Genomic DNA, 23,344 nt, shown 5'->3' with positions numbered 1-23,344 from the left:
CCAGGAGTTTTCCAATGCATCGATTGGTGTTGGGTTTCGGGATCGTAAGTAAAAAAACCACGATTCATCGCAAGTAATAACATTTTGTAAGAAGGTGGGATCACTTTCAATGTTTTCCAGGATGTCAGAACAAATCATTCTTCGGCGTTCCTTCTGTTCAATTGTGAGACACTTTGGAACCATTTTTGAACACACTTTGTTCATGTTGAAACTTTCATGAAGAATCTGCCTAACACTTTCCTTGTCAACTCCTGTTAACTCAGACACTGCTCTGATTGTTAAACGGCGATCTTGTCGAACAAGTTTACCGATTTTTTCAATGTTTGCCTCAGTTTTTGCTGACAATGGTCTGCCAGTGCGAGTGTCATCACTGGTGTCTTCGCGGCCATCTTTAAATCGTTTAAACCACTCAAACACTTGTGTTCGCGATAAACAATCATCGCCGTACACTTGTTGTAACATTACAAACGTTTCACTTGCAGATTTTCCTAGTTTGAAACAAAATTTGATGTTAACACGCTGTTCTTTCTGTACACTCAACATTTTCCGACGCACAGACAAAACGTCAACTACTTAAAACAGACGCCACGGGCAGACTGAGTGCAGGAGGCAGATGAAACTTGAGCAGTAGGCGGAGCGAGAGTCACGTGACAGGCCACGCGACTTTCAGCCTTATTGCATTCGTTTTATTGTTTCACCAGTAGTAGTCCGGTTTTTTTCTAGCCACACCTCGTACTGCGATATATGAGTAATTACAGACTTCTTCAAAGAAACAGTGTAAGTATTTTATGGACCCTCGACAGCTAACGAAATGAGAAGTAGTATGGGTTTGTAACAACATGAGTGAAGGAATCACACAGTTAATTTTATACTGAGCATGAGCCTAACCTCTCACCACGGGCAACGTATTGGCCGTCGGCGTTCACTTAATAGCCTACAGCAGCAGGGTTTGCGTAGACCGGTTAGTGCTAACGGACAAGTAATACTGTGCGAAACAACGGCATAAATCAATGTCGGACGTACAACGAACGTGTCAGTTGGGACTGTGTGGCGAAATTTTTCGCTAATGGGCTATGGCAGCAGACGACCGACGTGAGTGCCTTTGTTAACACCACGACATCGCCTGCAGCACATCTCTTGGGCTCGTGATCAGATGGGTTTGACCCCAGACGACAGGAAAACCGTGGCCTGGTCAGATGAGTCCAGATTCCAGTTGGTAAGAGCTATACGAGTGTGACGCAGACCCCACCATGTCGTGGACCCAGGTTGTCCACAAGGCACTAAGTAAGCTGTTGCTGTCTCAGTAACACCGCTACGGTTGCAGGTTCGAATCCTGCCTCGGGTATGGATGTGTGTGATGTACTTAGGTTGGTTAGGTTTAAGTAGTTCTAAGTTCTAGGGGACTGATGACCACAGATGTTAAGTCCCATACTGCTCAGTGCCATTTTGTCTCAGTAATGGTGTGAGCGGGTCAACTGAAACCGTCATTGACTGGAGTTGGTTATCACCGGCTACTTCATTTCCAGCCATTCATGAACTTAATGTTACCAAACAACAATGCAGTTTTTACGGATGACAATGCACTATGTCACTGGGGCACAATAGGTTATTTTCCTATGTCAAAAATATGGTTTGAATTGTTGTTATTCTCATTCATTATAATATTTAAATAGTATTTACGGTCAATATTCTCCGAATATATCTGCTATTTTTATGTAGTTAAAACTTAAAAATCATTTAACAACAATATATGTTCACCTGATCACAGGCGTTCTGTTTTTGACTGACGCTCTAGTGACATCACAGACTAGCAATAAGACGAAGCTATACGTCCGTTGCCAACGGCCATACCATGTTGAATACACCTGTTCTCGTCCGATCACCGAAGTTAAGCAACATCGGGCCCGGTTAGTACTTGGATGGGTGACCGCCTGGGAACACCGGGTGCTGTTGGCTCTTAATCCTTTAACACTAGCAACAAAGATCCGTATTGTGAGGGCTATGGTCTTTCCAGTTGTGATGTATGGATGTGAGACCTGGACCATTAGAAAGGCTGAACGACGAAGAATTGACTCCTTCGAATTGTGGTGTTGGAGGAAACTTCTTAGAGTTCCATGGACTGCAAAGAGAACCAACTGATCAATATTGGAGCAAATTAAACCAGATTTCTCCCTGGAAGGTCTAATCTTAAAACAAAAGCTGACCTACTTTGGACAGACAATGCGAAGGCACGCCTCGCTGGAAAAAACATTAATGCTGGGGAAGATTGAAGGAACTAGAAGAAGAGGACGTCAGAGGATGAGATGGATCGATGGCATCACAGAAGCAATGTGTTCCAACCTGGAAGGTCTACGGGAGAAAGTGCAAGACAGGAAAAAGTGGCGTGATTTGGTTCATGGGGTCACGAAGAGTCGGAACCGACTAAACGAATAGAGAGAGAGAGAGAAATACGTCCGTTACAGGAGCGTTAGCGGAAGTTACGAGATTTACACGTAGTTTTTCTGCAAACAGTTTAGCTCGTAGAGCACTTGTACGCGAAAGGCAATGGGAGAGAAGGAAACAGAATAGGTGAGTATGGATTGGGGTAAGAAATGAAAGAGGAAGCCGCCTGGTAGAATTTTGCACAGAGCACAACTTAATCATAGCTAACACTTGGTTCAAGAATCATAAAGGAAAGTTGTATACATGGAGGATGCCTGGAGATACTGACAGGTTCCAGATAGATTATATAATGGTAAGAGAGAGATTTAGGAACCAGGTTTTAAATTGTAAGACATTTCCAGGGGCAGATGTGGACTCTGACCACAATCTATTAGTTATGAATTGGAGTTTAAAACTGAAGGAACTGCAAAAAGGTGGGAATTTAAGGAGATGGGACTTAGATAAACTGACTAAACCAGAGGTTGTACAGAGTTTCAGGAAGAGCATAGGAGAACAATTGACAGGAATGGGGGAAAGAAATGCAGTAGAAGAAGAATGGGTAGCTTTGAGGGATGAAGTAGTGAAAGCAGCAGAGGATCAAGTAGGTAAAAAGACGAGGGCTAGTAGAAATCCTTGGGTAACAGAAGAAATATTGAATTTAATTGATGAAAGGAGAAAATATAAAAATGCAGTAAATGAAGCAGGCAAAAAGGAATAAAACGTCTCAAAAATGAGATCGACAGGAAGCGCAAAATGGCTAAGCAGAGATGGCTAGAGGACAAATGTAAGGATGTAGAGGCTTATCTCACTAGGGGTAAGATAGATACTGCCTACAGGAAAAATAAAGAGACCTTTGGAGAAAAGAGGACCAATTGTATGAATATTAAGAGCTCAGATGGAAACTCAGTTCTACGCAAAGAAGGGAAAGCAGAAAGGTGGAAGGAGTATATAGACGGTCTATACAAGGGCGATGTACTTGAGGACAATATTATGGAAATGGAAGAGGATGTAGATGAAGATGAAATGGGAGATATGATTCTGCGTGAAGAGTATGACAGAGCACTGAAAGACCTGAATCGAAACAAGGCCCTGGGAGTAGACAACATTCCCTTAGAACTACTGACAGCCATGAGAGAGCCAGTCCCGACCAAACTCTACCATCTGGTGAGCAAGATGTATGAGACAGGTGAAATACCCTCAGACTTAAAGAAGAATGTAATAATTCCAATCATAAAGAAAGCAGGTGTACACAGATGTGAAAATTACCGAACTATCAGTTTAATAAGTCACTGCTGCAAAATACTAACGAGAATTCTTTACAGACGAATGGAAAAACTAGTAGAAGCCGACCTTGGGAAAGATCAGTTTGGATTCCGTAAAAACATTGGAACACGTGAGGCAATACTGACCCTAGGACGTATCTTAGAAGCTAGATTAAGGAAAGGCGAACCTACGTTTCTAGCATTTGTAGACTTAGAGAAAGCTATCGACAATGTTGACTGGATTACTCTCTTTCAAATTCGGAAGGTGGCAGTGGCAAAATACAGGGAGCGAAAGGCTATTTACAATTTGTACAGAAACCAGATGGCAGTTATAAGAGTCGAGGGGCATGAAAGGGAAGCAGTGGTTGGGAAGGGAGTGAGACAGGTTTGTAGCCTCTCCCCGATGTTATTCAATCTGTATATTGAGCAAGCAGTGAAGGAAACAAAAGAAAAATTCGGAGTAGGAATTAAAATCCATGGAGAAGAAATAAAAACTTTGAGGTTCGTCGATGACATTGCAATTCTGTCAGTGAAAGCAAAGGACTTGGAAGAGCAGTTGAAAGGAATGGATAGTGTCTTGAAGGGAGGATATAAGATGAGCATCAACAAAAGCAAAACGAGGATAATGGAATGTGGACGAATTAAGTCGGGTGATGCTGAGGGAATTAGATTAGGAAATGAGACACTTAAAGTAGTAAAGGAGTTTTGCTATTTGGGGAGCAAAATAACTGATGCTGGTCGAATGAGAGAGGATATAAAATGTAGACTGGCAATGGCAAGGAAAGCGTTTCTGAAGAAGAGAAATTTGGTAACATCGAGTGTAGATTTAAATGTCAGGAAGTCGTTTCTGAAAGTATTTGTATGGAGTGTAGCCATGTATGGAAGTGAAACATGGACGATAAATAGTTTACACAAGAAGAGAATAGAAGCTTTCGAAATGTGGTGCTACAGAAGAATGCTGAAGATTAGATGGGTAGATCACATAACTAATGAGGAGGTACGGAATAGGATTGGGGAGAAGAGAAGTTTGTGGCACAACTTGACTAGAAGAAGGGATCGGTTGGTAGGACATGTTCTGAGGCATCAAGGGGTCTCCAATTTAGAATTGGAGGGCAGCGTGGAGGGTAAAAATCGTAGAGGGAGAACAAGAAATGAATACACCAAGCAGATTCAGAAGGATATAGGTCGGAGTAGATACTGGGAGATGAAGAAGCTTGCACAGGATAGAGTAGCATGGAAAGCTGCATCAAACCAGTCTCAGGACTGAAGACCACAACAACAACAACTCATTCTCGAGAACACTCGAAAACAGCTTTTCTGGAGTTTTTATACATGTATTTGTACACTATGAAATATACATCATTTGTAGCACATTTTCCGAAACGGAATTCAAGAACAAGACATCACTGTGAATTGGCATTATGACAGCAGGAGCAGCGAGCTAGCCAGTGACGTCACAGGCATCACATGACTCCAAAGGAGCGTTGTAGCGTGCTTTCTAATTATTTGAATTTCGTTTTTATGTAAGAATACTGAAATACACGAGCAAAAAAAAAAAATGCAAGGAGCATAAAATGACACTATCATTTAGGACAATTTCCAGAAAACATCAAATGCCGTACTTTTCGCGACTGATGTGAAGAACATTCTAGATAGTTCGAACTAGTGATATGGAGGCCCAGACCGCCCTCCATGAATCCCATCGAACATTTATGAGACATAATCGAGAAGTCAGTTCGTGCACAAAGTCCTGGACACGCAACTCATTCGCAATTATGGACCGCTATACAGGCAGCATGGCTCAATATTTTTGCAGAAGACTTCCAACGACTTTTTGGGTCCATGCCGCGTCGGATTGCTGCACTACACCGGGAAGAAGGAAATCCGACACGATATCAGCAGGTACCCCATGAGTTTTGTTACCTCAGCGTGTAATCGAACTCTATTAACGTGATACTTTCCACAGGGAAATGAAATTACGAGCACTGGCAGATTTTATGTAAGTGATTGCCATATCTAAGAACTAAGATTTTATGTTAATTTCTTCTTCTGCAGGATTACTTACATTCGTGGTTGAGAATGCTATTGAATGCATTCCGCGCGAAGCCCAGCACAGCAGAGGCAAGAGTGTCAGTAATGGGCCATTAGTCCCGAGCGGGCAACCCGTCCTTTCTGCTGCCATCGCCAGGTGAAGCGAGAGGCCAGGTAGGAAAGCGCGAAGTCCAGTATACTGCGCCGGCCAGAGTGGCCGAGCAGTTCTAGGTGCTACAGTCTAGAACCGCGCGACCGCTTCTGTAGCAGGTTCGAATCCTGTCTCGGGCATGGATGTGTGTGATGTCTTTAGGTTAGTTAGGTTCAAGTAGTTCTAAGTTATAGGGGACTGATGACCTCAGAAGTAAAGTCCCATAGTGCTCAGAGCCATTTTTGAACCAGTATACTGCGACATTCTGGGGAAATGGCAGTTTATAGGAAAGGTACGTGGTAGTGGAGTGGAAGAGGTGATGCTGTTCTGTACTGGGAAGCATGGTACCAGCGGCTGTCAGGCTAGCGCCAGGCTAACTGAGGTTACTGAATTTGCTAAGAACTAATAAGAGCAGTCACCGTTGGCTAATATAAATAAATTCTTGGTAGAAGTAAGTACGTGGAGGAGGTCTGATCGGCTGGAACACAGAATGGTGTAGATAGTGGGAGTCAGATGCTGCCTATTTCTGAGCTCCAGAAGTATATTAATTAATACGTACGTTACGAAAGAGAGACTGCCGCCTTATTAGAACTTTGAAGTACGCTTAATTAGCAGTGAGAGGTTCTACATGCTCTCAGTGGAGGTAGTAGGTGCGTGTGTGATTCCTCCAGCTGTCCTTTCCTTCCTTCCTGATTAATGATTGGTAGTCACTGTGCGGCTTCTGCGAACTTCTTTGCTTCCCTAAACGTTGTGCTGTTTCCAAGTAGTCACTACAGATCGATTATCCGAGCTTTGCCATGAACCTAACTGTTCTCCGTCATTTGCGCATTTCGCGCTCAATTTGTAGTCTTGAGGGACTTGTATCAAATAAGCCTTTGTAGCGACCTCCCAGCCAGTAGTTTGATAAACTACCTGTTTTATTACCTTTGTGACTTGCAGCACGGATGTTTCATGTCTGTCACGTAAGTTTAATTAGAAAAAATCGATAAGTTAACCACTGTCAGGCATATCTAACTAAAATCATGTGATCTAGATCTACATCTACAGGGATACTCTGCAAATCACATTTAAGTGCCTGGCAGAGGGTTCACCGAACCACCTTCACAAATCTCTATCACTCCAATCTCGTATACCGAGCGGGAAGAATGAACACCTATATCTTTCCGTACGAGCTCTGATTTCCCTTATTTTATCTTGGTTATCGTTCCTCCCTATGTAAGTCGGTGTCAACAAAACGTTTTCGCTTTCGGAGGAGAAAGTTGGTGATTGGAATTTCGTGAGAAGATTCCGTCGCAACGAAAAACGCCTTTCTTTTAATGATGTCCATCCCAAACCCTGTATCATTTCTGTGCCACTCTCTTCCAAATTTCGCGATAATACAAAACGTGCTGCCTTTCTTTGAACTTTTTCGATGTACTCCGTCAATCCTATCTAGTAAGAATCCCACACCTCGTAGCAGTACTCTAAAAGAGGACGGACAAGCGTACTGTGGACAGTCTCCTTAGTAGGTCCGTTACATTTTCTAAGCGTCCTGCCAATAAAACGCAGGCTTTGGTTAGCCTTCCCCTCAACATTGTCTATGTGTTCTTTCCAATTTATGTTGTTCGTAATTGTAACACCATGATATTTACTTGAATTTACGGCTTTCAGATTAGACTGATTTATCGTGTAACCGTAGTTTAGCGAGTTCCTTTAAGCACTCATGTGGATAACCTCACACTTCTCGTTATTTAGGGTCAACTGTCACTTTTCGCACCATTCAGATATTTTTTCTGAATCGTTTTGCAGTTTATTATCTTCTCATGACTTTATTAGTCGACAAACGACAGCGTTATCTGCAAACAACCGAAGACGGCTGCTCAGATTGGCTCCTATATCGTTTACATAGGTAAGGAACAGCAAAGGATCTATAGCACTACCTTGGGGAACGCCAGAAATCACTTCTGTTTTACTCGATGACTTTTCTTCAGTTACAACGAACTGTCACCTCTCTGACAGGAAATCACAGATCCAGTCACATAACTGAGACGATATTCCATAAGCACGCAATTTCACTACGGGCCGCTTGTGTGGTACAGTGTCATAAGCTTTCCGGAAATCCAGAAATACGGAATAGATCTGAAATCCCTTGTCAATAGCACTCAGCACTTCATGTGAACAAAGAGCTAGTTGTGTTTCACAAGAACGATGTTTTCTAAACGTATGTTGACTGTGTGTCAATAGACCGTTTCCTTCGAGGTAATTCATTACGTTCGAACGCAATATATGTTCTAAAATCCTGCTGGATATCGACGTTAACTATATGGGCCTGTTATTTAGTGGATTACTCCTACTACCTTTCTTGAATATTGGTGTGACCTGTGCAACTTTCCAGTCTTTGGGTACGGATCTTTCGTCGAGCGAACGGTTGTATATGATTGTTAAGTATGGAGCTAATGCATCAGCATACTCCGAAAGGAACCTAATTGGCATACAGTCTGGACCAAAAGACTTACTTTTATTAAGTGATTTAATTTGCTTCACTACTACGAGGATATTTACTTCTACGCTACTCATGTTGGCAGCTGTTCTCGATTGCAATTCAATCCTATGGGGACGGATCTGTCTATCGTTAAAGTCACCCGGTACTGGTCATTCTGACATCCAAAGGGTATGTTGATTGCTCAGCTGTCAATTCACTGCGGTTGTGACGTAACTCTTTTTGTTTGGAGAGTGGCACTATCGGAATGTAGTCGGATTATTTAGAACGTGGTTACATGTATGGTATGACGAACTGAATGGAAGTAATTTATAAAAGTGTACTGTATCTACTCGTGAGATACGCTGTTTATATACACGCGATGGTGAATTATTACCACTTTAGAAACTTCAATAACACAAGCGTGCCTCTTATGATTGTTAGGTGATTAGTTTCATGTTCCGTGGGTCATTTTTACAATTAATCATAATGTTGTGTAGCGAGGAATTTTACATTCACGTTACACATTCATATGTAAATATGGCTATATGCTGATCATCTCCAACTTTTTAGTACTGTTGTGAGTTAATAACTCTCACCCATCATCTTTCACACATTAAAAAAATAGAAATTCATCTACTGAATAGAAGGAGTTGTCTAGAAGAAACTTCTTCTGTTTGGTTTCAAATTTAACTTTTCTTTTTGTCACATGGTTTATATCATTAGGTAAGTGATCAAAAATTTCAGTGCTAGATTTTGCACCCCTTCTTGTGCTAAAGAAAACCATAACGTAAAGTAATAGATGTACACTACTGGCCATTAAAATTGCTACACCAAGAAGAAGTGCAGATGATAAACGGGTATTCATTATACTAGAACTAACATGTGATTACATTTTCACGCAATTTGGTGCATAGATCCTGAGAAATCAGTACCCGGAACAACCACCTCTGGCCTTAATAACGGCCCTCATACGCCTGGGCATTGAGTCAAACAGAGCTTGGATGGCGTGTACATGTACAGCTGCCCATGCAGCTTCAACACGATACCTCAGTTCATCAAGAGTAGTGACTGGCGTATAGTGACGAGCCAGTTGCTCGGCCACCATTGATCAGACGTTTTCAGTTGGTGAGAGATCTGGAGAATATGCTGGCTAAGGCAGCAGTCGAACATTTTCTATATCCAGAAAGGCCCGTACAGGACCTGCAACATGCGGCCGAGTATGTTAAAGACTGAATGTGATCAGGTGGAGCATTAAACAATTTTAAGGCCACCATTGGGAAACTGTTTTGTGTCTTTGCTAATCGACACCTTGGCATGTCGATACTGTCTTTGTTGTGAGTGCTGTATTTGTGAACTTCATTTCCGTTTCTGTAAATATCATGGTTGCATTCCTTAAGTTGCACCAATAAAAAATTGGGAGTTCACACATGCAATTGCAGTATGCCATTACCTGTCGCGGCACTTTTGTTGAGTGTGTGAACCCAGCTTTAGTGGTAGCAGAAGTAAGTCCCCTCCGCATAACATCCTTGGGTAGCTTGTGCAGTACGATGTAGATGCAGTGGCGAAATGAGTTGTACGATGCCCCTGAAGTACAGCGCTGCCCCTCGGAGGCGCAGTCAAGTGTCTTCCGCGCCGCTGCACTGTCTGCTTGCCAGCTGTCTGTCTGTCCACTCTGCTCCTCGCCTTCAGAGCAGCAGATCCCGTGCCAAGCGGCCGGCGCCCTGCCCGGGGAGACTTCAAAAGACGGGCCCGTGTCGCGTCGCGAGCCGCGAGCCGCGAGCTGCGACAATAAACAACGCGCGGCGCCCGTGTCGGACAGACAGCCGGCGTGTCCCGCAGCGGCGAGCGGGCGCGCTCCTTTGCGCGTCCTCGGTTCGCGTGCCGCGAGCGATAAAGCGCCGCGCGACAAAGGAACGCACCCGGGCGCTCCCTTTGTCCTCGGCGACTGCGCGCGCCCGAGCCATTCTTTTGTGTCCCGACGACAAGTTAATTACGTTAAACGTTTCCTTTCAAACCGCGGGTGGCGCTTTCAGAGAGAACGCGAAAATAAGCTGAATACGCGGAGCCTTAGGGGCTTTCCTCGCCGGCTCGCCGGCCTTCTGTTCCCGGAACCAGGTGGCTCTACTGGCATCTGCAAAGATGTCCGCTCGTTCTCTACTCTTCTTCTCGCAGTACATTTTACATCGCCACTCGCAGTGTGCTTTCCTCGCCTTGCAACGACACGGTTATGCCGAAACCCTTAAGATCACTCTCTTGTTGAGCACAGAAGCACAGCGTAACTTTTATTTCTGAGTTTATTAATTTCAGTTCATAAACCGAACTGGAATTTTTCATACTATGCGCCCGGGAGGACGACGGTTCAATCCCGTGTCCGGCCATGCTGATTTAGGTTTTCCGTGATTTCCCTAAATCGCTCCAGGCAAATGCCGGGATGGTTCCCTCGAAAGGGCACGGCCGACTTTCTTTCCTAATCCTACGAGACCGGTGACCTCGCTGTCTGATGTCCTCCCCCAAAACAACCCCAACCCAAAGTATGTGCCAGTGTTCTTAGCCGCAACCAGCATTGCCATCTGTTAGCAGAATTAGAAACGGTTTGCGTAAATACTGTATGAAGACTTTGATCTTTGGCTATAATACTATACTGCTGAAAAGAACTAGGGGAATATGAGTTTGGGTGTCTGTGAGGAATAACTGAGCACGGGGTATGTTATCCAACTGCACTATAAACTCTCACAAGTCAAATACACAACAAAACGTAATTACATCCTCCGGTGTTGACATCTACATCAATACTCTGCAAATCAAACTTAAGTGCCTGGCAGAGGGATCATCGAACTAGCTTCACAATAATTCTCTATTATTCTACTCTCGAACAGCACTAGGAAAAAACAGAACACGTACGTCTTTCCGTGAGAGCTCTCATTTTCCTTATTTTATTACGATGATCGTTTCTTCCCACGTAGGTCGGCGTCAGAAAAATATTTTCGCATCCGGCGGAGAAAGCTGGTGACCGAAATGTCGTGAGAAGATTCCCCCGCAATGAGAAACGTCTTTGTTTTAATGGTGCCTTGTCACGATAGTCCTAATAGTGCTGCTCTTCGTTGAACTTTCTCGGTGTGCTCCGTTAATCCTATCTGGTAAGGATGCCAGACCGCGCAGCAGTACTCCAAAAGAGGACGGACAAGGCCCTTGTAGCCAGTCTATTTATTAGATTTGCTATATTTTCTGTGTTCTGCCAGTAAAACGCAGTCTTGGGTCGGATTATCGACAACATTCTCTAGGTATATGTTCTTTCCAATTTAAGTAGTTCGTAACTGTAATTCCTAGCTATTTATTTCAATTTACAACCTTTGGAATAGACAAATTTATCGTGTAGGCGAAGTTTAACGGATTCCTTTTACCACTCATGTGGACGACGTCACACTTTTCATTATTTAGGGTCAATCGCCAATTTTTGCATCATTCGGATATCTTTTCTAAATCGTTTTGCAATTTATTTTAATCTTCGGATGACTTTACTAGACGATAAATGACGGCATCATCTGCAGACAACCTAAGACGGCAACTCAAATTGTCTCCTAAATCGTTTATATAAATGAGGAACAGCAAGGGCCTATAACACTACCTTGGGGAACGCCAGATATCACTTCTGTGGTACTCTGGTACTCGAACACTTTCCATCTCTGACAGGAAATGACGGATTCAGTTATGTAATTGAGGCGACATTTCATAAGTACGCAATTTTATTTTCAGATGGCTCTGAACACTATGGGACTTAACATCCGAGGTCATCAGTCCCCTAGACTTAGAACTGCTTAAACCTAACTAACCTAAGGATATCACACACATCGTTGCCCGAGACAGGATTCGAACCTGCGGCCGTAGCAGCAGCGTGGTTCCGGACTGAAGCGCCTAGAACCGCTCGGCCACAGAGGCCGGCTGCAATTTTACTACAAGCCACTTGTGCGATACAGTGTCAAAAGCCGTTTGGAAATATGGAACCAATATGAAATCCCTTGTCAATAGGGCTCAGCATCTCGTGTGTGTAAAGAGCTAGTCGGGTTCCACAAGAAAGATGTTTTCTAAATCCGTGTTCACCATTCTCTTCGAGGTAATTCATAATGTTGAAACACAATATAAAAAGAACTAAAGTATACACTTGTTGAAAACAAAGTGGAAACAATCATTCATCCCGTCATCATGGATGCTTTTCATTGGACAGTGAGAGCGTCAGTAACGTGTAAGCTCGCAGTCAGCGTTTATCACTGCCCAACAACTAGATGACATGCTCCGTGTAAGACTAGTGAGGTGACCCTCTGGTATTCTGTAGAGGAACAGGACGACCATGAATGGTTTTGTCAACCATGTGCCACACATGAGTGATGGGGTTTTGGTGAGACACTGACAGCCAGACATCCACTCCTTCAATGTCCAGGCTTCACAAAACACCCCTGGCGACGCCTGCCACGTAGGCCCTGGCATTTAAAGGAACTCAGGCTCACCACCGTATGCAGCAGTCACCACGTGGTTCGGCAGGATCTTTTCGATGTACTGCTCGGCGGTGAGGCGACCATGTATGACTTTCAACACTGAAGTCTCCTCTGGTGTCGGCAGGCGTGCCAGAAGGTATGGACCTGGATACCCAACAGGGGCCTCTGTGCTCCGGCACGCCTGCGCCGTGAGCGTCGCTGTGCAAGGGAGCCACTCTACGTACCAAATCTATGGCCAATCGCGTTTCACGCGGTGCTACCCTAGTTCACCATCTATGGCCGTCCTATCACCCTTGGCGTCACCCTTGACCGTCGCCACTTCTGGACCTCCCATCTCCAGACAGTCCAAGCCAAGGCACACTCTGACTCCTCAAGCTCCTTTCTGGCCGCACGTGGGGTCTGGACCCCTCCACCATCCTCCACACCCATGAATCCCTCATCCGCCCTATCCTCTGCTATGCCCATCTCGCCTGGATCTCTGCTCCTCCTACCTTTTATAAACCCCTTCAAATCCTGGAACGCCATGTGCTCCGCCTCGCCTATCGTATCTGCCTCCCCTCCCCCGCGTGGATCCTGCATGACCTCATTCCGTTCCCGCACCTCCTCCTTTTCCTCGAACGGATACGGATCGTCTACACCTCCTGCAAACTTGATCCTCCTCGCCCGATTGTCTCTCCCATTCTTCCCACCCTCGTCCACTGCCGCGCCTGTATTCCCACGCCCCACCTGCTCTCCATATCCTTGCCCAAGGTGGCTTCCTCCAACTCTCCCTCCCTGATGATGCCCTCATCTCTTCCATCTACCCCTCCAACTTTGATCCTCCCACCCCCTGTGTTTCTCCCAAGGGCACCCTCTCTCCCTTCTCTCCCTCCTCTCTTTCTCCCTCCCTCCTCTCCCCTCACCCCTGGGCTTATCCCACCTTTTCCCCTTTGGCAGGTCCCCGGACTCATACACGTACAGTGAACATTCACGCGCCGGAGATCGTCGCCATCCTCTTTTTGTGTGCCATCGTGTTATTGACTTAGTGCTTCACCGTCCATGCTCCATCGTTCACGTATGTCGTTTCTGTCATCTATGTTCGTGTACCAGTGCTGAACGTTTTTCATTTCCACTACGTGTGTGAACGGCTCCATGTATTTTGCTTTGAGTGTCTACTGTTTTTTATCCATCATTTTGTTTTTATTTTCTATGTCTTCCTCTGTACTAATTGTGATATCTGTGGCCGAAGAGCGGCGCAATTTTGCCGCTGCTGGTCTACCTTGTATAAGGTGTTAAAATGACAATAAAGAAAGAGAAAAAAAGCTACCCTAGCAGTCTTGTACTCACCGTAGTTCGCGTGTGCGTCTCGACCGTACTGCGTTGCAGTTGAGATGTATATACTGTCGTTGTCTGGAGTGTTCCTGCGTTGTTTCTGTCTCGTTGTGTTTATCACCTCAGTTCTTGCTTGCTTGCCTCGTGTTGTGTTCTGGCCGGTCGTAGTGTCCGTCGTTCCCAACATGTTCGTTTGACCCGTCTGTTAGAAGTTAGCTATACCTATAGCGGCTCCCCAGCCTGGCGGCTTCGCGTCTCCATTCTGTGCCGTGCACAGCTCGCCACTTGCTCGCAGCTATAACATCTCCCGCAACACAGAACCTTGGAAATCTGTCGATATCCTGCACGACATTTGGCAGGTACTACTCGCCACGGGTCTCCGTCCTGTCTCCCTGTAGCGTTTCCACAATCTATGGATGACACATGGAGACGCATTGGCATCTGCAGCTACGCGACTGAGAGGCCATCCTTTATAGATCAAACACATATCCGTTCTGACTTGCACTGCATCAAGATGTCACACTATTTTTGGTTGGTTGTATACAAAGTCCACAAATACGTGTATCTCACTAGAAAACACTGGGACACCGGCACTGCCGGCCGCTGTGGCGGTTCAGTCTGGACCCGTGCGACCACTACGGTCGTAGTTTCGAATCCTGCCTCTGGCATGGATGTGTTTGACGCCCTTAGGTTAGTTAGGTTTAAGTAGTTCTAGGTCTAGGGGACTGATGACCTCAGATGTTAAGTCCCGTAGTGCTTAGAGCCACTTGAACCAACAAAGGAATTCACTTCCTTCTGAGGTTTCGCCTAACACAGCCAATAGATGGGTAATGATTTTCAGTGTTGCCTACACTGAAAGCGAAAATCTCAAGATACGCAATAAGATCACAGGTACTGTCTCCATCAAGATAGATTTAACATATCGGACCTAGATACGAGTGCCCTTTCGAACATTGTAGTTCTGTAATCAGTATTCCGTTTTCAGAAGTTAAGCCTTATTGAAAATTAGGACCTGCATTAGTCAGAGACCATTAGTCAGAGACATGTGCGGCTGGTCCCAGAGGAGGTTCGAGTCCTCCCTCGGGCATGGGTGTGTGTGTGTTTGTCCATAGGATAATTTAGGTTAAGTAGTGTGTAAGCTTAGGGACTCATTACCATCGCAGTTAGGTACCATAAGATTTCACACACATTTGAACATTTGAGTAAGAGACAAAGTACGAGAGCCGCGCTTCTTAGGCAGAGGCTTTCTTTTATTGTAACAGCTTTGAGAATAGTAGTCTCTGACAGACGGTTCCTTGTGGCAGTGGTGCGTGCTCTTTGTGTCTCTATGAGCATTCTGTGGTGGTCGATGTAGTAGAACTGATCAGCCAGAAGATTGTGACCATTTACCTAATAGCCGGTATATCTACCTTTGGCACGGATAACAGCGGGAACCCATCCTGGCATAGAAGCAGTGACGCCTTGGTTGATCGCTGGAAGGAACTGGCACTACATGTGCACAAACAAGTCGCCTAATTCCCGTAAATTCCGGGGAGGGGGCGATGCGCTCTGCCACCAAGTTCCATCACATCCCAGATGTCTTCTATATGGTTCTGATCCAGCGAGATGGGGGAACATCACCCTGCGCTCCTCAACCACTCCATCACACTTCTGACACTGACGTCGGGAAACATGACGCTAATGAAGGGGTGTACGTGGTCTACAACCAGTGTACGACACTCCTTGGCCGTCATGGTGCCTTGCACGAGCTCCACTGGGCCCATGGATGCCAATGTCAATGTTCCCCACAAAATAAGGGAGCGCCTCCAGCTTGTCTCCGTTCCGCAGTACATGTGTCAAGGAACTGTTCCCCTGGAATACGATTGATTCGCGCCTTCCCATCAGCATGATGAAGAAGGTATTGGGATTCTTCAGACTACGCAACGCTCTGCCACTGCTCCAACGTCCAGTGCCGATGGTCACGTGCCGATTGTGTTCCTAGTTGCGATGTTGTGTGAGCCGGTGGGTTTCTGGCACCAGGCGATATCGATTCTTACTTCCATCTTTGATCAGTGTCCCTGTGCCTTGTTCTCTTTGCGTCTTTGAGGCACGCTATTTGCAGGCTGTGTATGGCAGCGCGCGTGCGCGGGTCGAGGGGAGTGGGTCCGCGCATGAGCCGAGTCAGTCTGTGACGTGAGTTGCTTTCGATGTTGTCGTTGTGGCGAGTTGGTGACACCATGTCACGTGGCACGGCCGTATGCCGTGAGGACCAGTTGAGATGGAGCAACGAAGATGCATGGGCCGCTGCCAGAAAGTTGTATTGACACGGCTGTCCAGTGGCGACCAGGATTTGCTAGTACCTCGAGAGCTATGTGGAAGGATGGCGTGTGAATTTGACATGAAGAAGAAAAAATTAATAGCGAAGCTTTAGTGGTGGGTTCCTCCTTCTATATACAGGGTGTTCAAAATGTCCTCCGTTAGCGAGGATACATGCATCCACCCTCCCTCGCATGGAATCCCTGATGCGCTGACGCAGCCCCGGAGAATGGCGTATTGTATTTCAGCCGTCCACAATACGAGCACGAAGAGTCTCTACATTTGGTACCGGGGTTGCGTACACAAGAGCTTTCAAATGCCCCCATAAATGAAAGTCAAGAGGGTTGAGGTCAGGAGAGCGTGGAGGCCATGGAATTGGTTCGCCCCTACCAATCCATCGGTCACCGAATCTGTTGTTGAGAAGCGTACAAACACTTCGACTGAAATGTGCAGGAGCTCCATCGTGCATGAACCACATGTTGTGTCGTACTTGTAAAGGCACATGTTCTAGCAGCACGGGTAGATTATCCCGTATGAAATCATGATAACGTGCTCCATTGAGCGTAGATGGAAGAACATGGGGCCCAATCAAGACATCACCAACAATGCCTGCCCAAACGTCCACTGAAAATCTGTGTTGATGACGTGATTGCGCAATTGCGTGCGGATTCTCGTCAGCCCACACATGTTGATTGTGAAAATTTACAATTTGATCACGCTGGAATGAAGCCTCATCCGTAAAGAGAACATTTGAACTGAAATGAGGATTGACACATTGTTGGATGAACCATTCGCAGAAGTGTACCCGTGGAGGCCAATCAGCTGCTGATAGTGCCTGCACACGCTGTACCTGGTACGGAAACAACTAGTTCTCCCGTAGCACTCTCCATACAGTGACATGGTCAACGTTGCCTTGTACAGCAACAACTTCTTTGACGCTGACGTTAGGGTTATCGTCAACTGCACGAAGAATAGCCTTGTCCATTGCATGTGTCCTCGTCGTTCTAGGTCTTCCCCAGTCGCGAGTCATAGGCTGGAATGTTCCGTGCTCCCTAAGACGCCGATCAATTGCTTCGAACGTCGTCCTGTCGGGACACCTTCGTTCTGGAAATCTGTCTCGATACAAACGTACCGCGCCACGACTATTGCCCCGTGCTAATCCATACATCAAATGGGCATCTGCCAACTCCGCATTTGTAAACATTGCACTGACTGCAAAACCACGTTCGTGATGAACACTAACCTGTTGATGCTACGTACTGATGTGCTTGATGCTAGTACTGTAGAGCAATGAGTCGCATGTCAACACAAGCACCGAAGTCAGCATTACCTTCCTTCAATTGGGCCAACTTGCGGTGAATCGAGGAAGTAAAGTACATACTGACGATACTAAAATGAGCTCTAACATGGAAATTAAGCGTTTCCGGACACATGTCCACATAACATCTTTTCTTTATTTGTGTGTGAGGAATGTTTCCTGAAAGTTTGGCCGTACCTTTTTGTAACACCCTGTATAGTGAATATTATTGTGTTCGTAAGGATAGTTGACTGTTGCAGTTGCTCTTGCTAGTGGCCAGCAAAACATTCACTGCAGTGGTGGCGGGGCGAGTTATGTTCTGGAACGGCCATGAAATTATGTTACTAAAGTGGTTAGAAATAGCGCCTCGCATTTGTACGTTTGGGTTTGGTGCTTAGTGGCACTCTGAAGGTAGCTCGGTCACTTGAACGTCATTCCTTAATTTAGTTATAGATTTAGAATTTTCTGGTTTTACGAATTAGTGGTAGTTGTTGTTTCCTAATAATTTATTGTGTGTATGGAACGCAAGTGGCCATGATAAATATAGCTCACATTGTGTTTTATGGTCGGATAGAGGCCGTATGTATTTTGGTCTGTGGCCATAGGGGCCATGCTTATTGCATTAGTGACCTACTGAAGTGACAATAGTTTTCTATTGCAATTTCAAATAACCATCAGAAGGTTGATTGTCACGTTAGGTACTGCTCGTTTGATTTATGTGGTGTCACCCATACAGCAAAGACAGATTCTCTTGTAATATGGAACTTAAGTCACTGGGTGTGGACTGACACATATTTTCACGTAGTATCTAGATTTTTTTTTATCGTGTTTTCCTGTTTTCAGAAACGTGTATAGTGGTCGACGCGAGCAAACCTCGAACCGCGAGCTTGCAGTGTGACGGAAATCTCAGGATTTGAACTCAGGGCCGTCCGGTTCCCGTTAACGTGCGATTTCTCTATTTCACTCAACGAGAGACGCTTGTTTTAGGCAGAAGATTTCCTACTGCCCAACGTTGAGTATGGGTTCACCCTTTGGATCGTTTGGGAAATCGTAATAGATTAACATTTGCTCGCGTCCATCACATGTTCATCAAATTGAAGTTTTGCCTTAAGCTTGCATAAAGTCTAGAATCTTCCGGACGTTGAGTGTAGTAGAATGCTAGGTGTAAACTGAACAATTAATAGTACCCTTCTAGTCAGATACCATCGAATTAATTTTACCTTTTCAGTAAGTGTGAAACTGAGTGAGAAAGGCGATAGCCGACATTGTAAACATTTGGTTATCTATTTCATCTCTTATTTTGGTTGTTGTTACCGGCACGTAAAGGGGCCGCTGTCACAAGTGTGACGGTTAATATTGTATATATTAGTTGTGGATAGGGCCTTGATAGGCAAATGTTGTTAATTGATTATTACTGCCGATGAATTCAGAAGTGTTGCAACTACAAACTGGTTGTGGTATACAAGGTTAGAGTGTGCGGACGCCACACCATTGTGGAGTTAACATTGGCCCGTGCATGGGTCGTCGGCTGCGGAGGAGCATCGTTAACAGCATTCGGTGTACTGTGTGTTCGGACACACGTGTACTCTGCCCACCATTAAAATCTGATGTTTAAGGCGTCCGACATCTGTGATGAGGCGTGGCCGCCAAACCCCACGACGTCTGGACATGCTTTCACCTTGGTTTCACCACGTGTTGAAGATACTCAGCCGGCCGAAGTGGCCGTGCGGTTCTAGGCGCTGCAGTCTGGAACCGCGAGACCGCTACGGTCACAGGTTCGAATCCTGCCTCGGGCATGGATGTTTGTGGTGTCCTTAGGTTAGTTAGGTTTAACTAGTTCTAAGTACTAGGGGACTAATGACATGAGAAGTTGAGTCCCAAAGTGCTCAGAGCCATTTGAACGATTTGAACCCATTTGAAGACACTCACCACAGCACTCTTCGAACACCCGACAAGTGGTGCAGTTTCCTAAATGCTCGTGCTGAGCCTCTGGGCCATCACAATCTGCCCTCCGTCAAACTCAGATAGATCGCGCGCCTCCGGCCGATGTGGCCGTACGGTTCTAGGTGCTTCAGTCAAGAACCGCGCTGTTGCTACGGTCGCAGGTTCGAATCCTGCCTCGGGCATAGATGTGTGTGATGTCCTTAGGTTAGTCAGGTAGTTCAAAGTCTAGGGGACTGATGACCTCAGATGTTAAGTCCCATAGTGCTTAGAGCCATTTGATCGCGCGCCTTCCCCATTCTATCCACAGAAAACACGCTGACTGATACCACATGCATCGGCCGTGTATCTGACTATCAGCCATTCCCCGCCAGGTGACACTACTATGGGCTAAATGGGTATATATCGATGGTAGATCGGTGGTCATTAGTTACGGCTGATCATTGTATGTAGGTAATTAACGTAACATGACAGTAAACAGAACGAGGACGGATCTGGAAATTATTTTATCTGCCACAGAACAGACACATCACAGTAACAATTCAGCTAAAAACGTCTGGAAATAAACAGATTCATATATAGAGTACACAAACGATTTCTTTTATCAAATATTACCACAAACGTCTATTACAAATTAATTTGTCGTCACGGTCATATTTTCTATACTCTTACATTTTTATGAAAAATCTCGACGGACGCGCTACAAGCTAGAGGTCCATTTTCTCGGAAAAGAGTGTCCGCAAATGGCAGTTTTTAGGTGTAATGCTCAGACTAGCATACGTATGTCATTTACGTAGGGGCGCTCCAATGTTCTAGTTTATAGCATGATAAATGTTTTCGAGGTGGTAATATAGCAGTCATGGATTATGTACACATCATGCACTGTCACTAATGGTGTCTTTCTGCTGTCCTTAGGAAAGTACGTACGCACACTCTATCCCCACAAAGAGCTGAGTGTCTTTAGACCGAGCTCCATCCTCCGTGAACTGAATCGTTGACGTCTTATTGTATACTGTGTTACTGGCAACAAATGCGATACCATTTGACTGAATTGTCAGTATACTAGATTTCAAACTATTGCACGTACACTGTGTTTAACTATTCCAAAGGATAATGTAAATTTTCCTACAAATATTCATGCCTATACACTATATGATCAGAAGTATCCCGACACTCGGCTGAAAACGACTTATGAGTTCGTGGCGCCCTCCTTCGGTAATTCTGGAATTCAATATGACAGCTTCCACTCTTGCAAGCGTACGTTCAGTCAGGTGCTAAGGTTTCTTGGGGAATGGCAGCCCATTCTTCACGGAGTGCAGCGCTGAGGAGAGGTATCGATGTAGGTCGGTGAGGCCCGGCACGTGTAGGCCAGTCTGTTGTGGATTGGCAAGACAGCCAACCCACTAGCCCGCATCTCGTGGTCGTGCGGTAGCGTTCTCGCTTCCCACGCCCGGGTTCGATTCCCGGAGGGGTCAGGGATTTTCTCTGCCTCGTGATGGCTGGGTGTTGTGTGATGTCCTTAGGTTAGTTAGGTTTAATCAGTTCTAAGTTCTAGGGGACTGATGACCATAGATGTTAAGTCCCATAGTGCTCAGAGCCATTTGAAGCATTTTGAACCAACCCACTATAAGGAAGCCGAAAGGCACGCGTTTAAGCTCACGCAGGCTAGCGTGAGGTCTGGAACAGGACACGGAAATGAGACTAGTAAAAAAACGTACGTATCTTCTGGAATACTTAACTTTAATCCATAATTGGTGAACATCGCTCTTGACGGTACATGTTTTACAGCATCAATAGTAACTGGTAATGGCGCCTTGTTAGGTCGTAGCAAATGACGTAGCTGAAGGCTATGCTAACTACCGTCTCGGCAAATGAGAGCGTAAATTGTCAGTGAACCATCGCTAGCAAAGTCGGCTGTCTAACTGGGGCGAGTGCTAGGAAGTCTCTCTAGACCTGCCGTGTGGCGGCGCTCGGTCTGCAATCACTGATAGTGGCGACACGCGGGTCCGACGTATACTAACGGACCACGACCGATTTAAAGGCTACCACCTAGCAAGTGTGGTGTCTGGCGGTGACACCACACAGTCCATTACAGGGATGTTATTGACGTGTAACCACTCCGCCACGGGCCGTGCATTTACGCCTGTACTGTGACAGGGTCACGCAAAACAACAAGGGGTGCAAGCCCCCTCCATGAAAAACACAACCACACCATAAAAACACCGTCTCCGAATCTTACTACTGGCACTACACTCGCTGCCAGATGCCCTTCACCGGGCATTCGCCATACCCACATCCTGCCATGGGATCGCCACATTATGTACCGTGTTTCGTCACTCCACACAATGTTTTTTCCACTATTCAATCGTTCAAGTTTACGCTCCTTACATCAAACGAGGCGTCGTTTGGCATTTACTGGCGTGATATGTGGCTTATGAGCAGCCGCTCGACCATGAAATCCAAGTTTTCTCACCTCACGCCTAACAGTCATAGTACTTGCAGTGGATCTTGACGCAGTTTAGAGTCCCTGTATGATGGTCTGGATAGATGTCTGCCTATTACACGTTACGACCCTCTTCAACTGTCAGCGGTCTCTGTCAGTCAACATACGAGGTCGGCTAGTACGCTCTTGTGCTGTACGTGTCCATTCACGTTTCCACTTTACTATCACATCTGAAACAATGGACTTAGGGATATTAAGGAGTGTGGTAATCTCGCGTACAGGCGTATGACACAAGTGACACCCACTCACCTCACCACGTTCGAAGTACATGAGTTTCGCGGAGAGCCCCATTCTGCTCTCTCACGATGTCTAATGACTACTGGTGTCGCTGATATGGAGTACCTGGCAGTAGGTGGCAGCGCAATGCACCTAATATGAAAAACAGATGTTTTTGGGGGGTGCCTGGATACTTTTGATCACATAGTCTATTCTGAATTCCACCACACTGTAAGTGGGAACATGACAATAACACAACTTTACCAGAAGATTCATACAACTACCACCATTTTAGAGCACAAATTTGTGACAAATGACACTAGTCTTTACACGGCAGAAACAAAACTTCTTTACAATCAGCGCAGACCGCATGAACATGTGTCTTCGACGACATGTAGTGTCCTCTGTTGGAGTACACATCCAAGAAGCTATAATTTAAATTTATTGAAGAATAACCGGTTAAACGAATCATAAAATACGGTGTAGCGGGCTTACGTAAGTTAATCGGTGAATACATAAATGCCGGCCGGGGTGGCCGAGCGGTACTAGGCGCTACAGTCTGCAACCGCGCGACCGCTACGGTCGCAGTTTTGAATCCTGCCCCGGGCATGGATGTGTGTGACGTCCTTAGGTTAGTTAGGTTTAAGTAATTATAAGTTCTAGGGAACTGATGACACCAGCAGTTAAGTCCCATAGTGCTCAGAGCCATTTGAATACATAAATGCATGAAAACGAACTTACATGCAAATACTGATGTGGCGTCCCTTGTAAGACTCCATTGCGACAAATGCATTTTGAATTTTTTAATAAGACTAATGAACTACAATCCATTTATGAAAGTTTTATGCAACATATGTCATTAATGTGTGTCAAACGATATGAAGAGGTATCGTGAATAAAACATTAAAATTCTACAGTAAAATAAAACCTCATAAATTCGTGCTATAAGCGTCATGAGGGGGCCT

General features: G+C 45.4%; 1 protein-coding gene and 1 non-coding gene across 2 annotated transcripts in view; one reads left to right on the top strand and one right to left on the bottom strand.

The window, feature by feature from the left end:
• Nucleotides 1-23,344, bottom strand: part of LOC124794848 (RNA-binding protein Raly-like) — a 1,009,671-nt gene that overhangs the window by 836,478 nt on the left and 149,849 nt on the right. The gene's annotated exons all lie outside the window — the stretch shown is intronic.
• On the top strand, nucleotides 1,838-1,956 carry LOC124796594. The gene has a single exon (XR_007016802.1). It is a non-coding gene; the product is annotated as a 5S ribosomal RNA (ribosomal RNA).

Source organism: Schistocerca piceifrons, chromosome 4, assembly GCF_021461385.2.
Source record: "Schistocerca piceifrons isolate TAMUIC-IGC-003096 chromosome 4, iqSchPice1.1, whole genome shotgun sequence".
Classification (NCBI taxonomy): domain Eukaryota; kingdom Metazoa; phylum Arthropoda; class Insecta; order Orthoptera; family Acrididae; genus Schistocerca; species Schistocerca piceifrons.
This window is presented reverse-complemented; position numbering and strand designations above follow the sequence as displayed.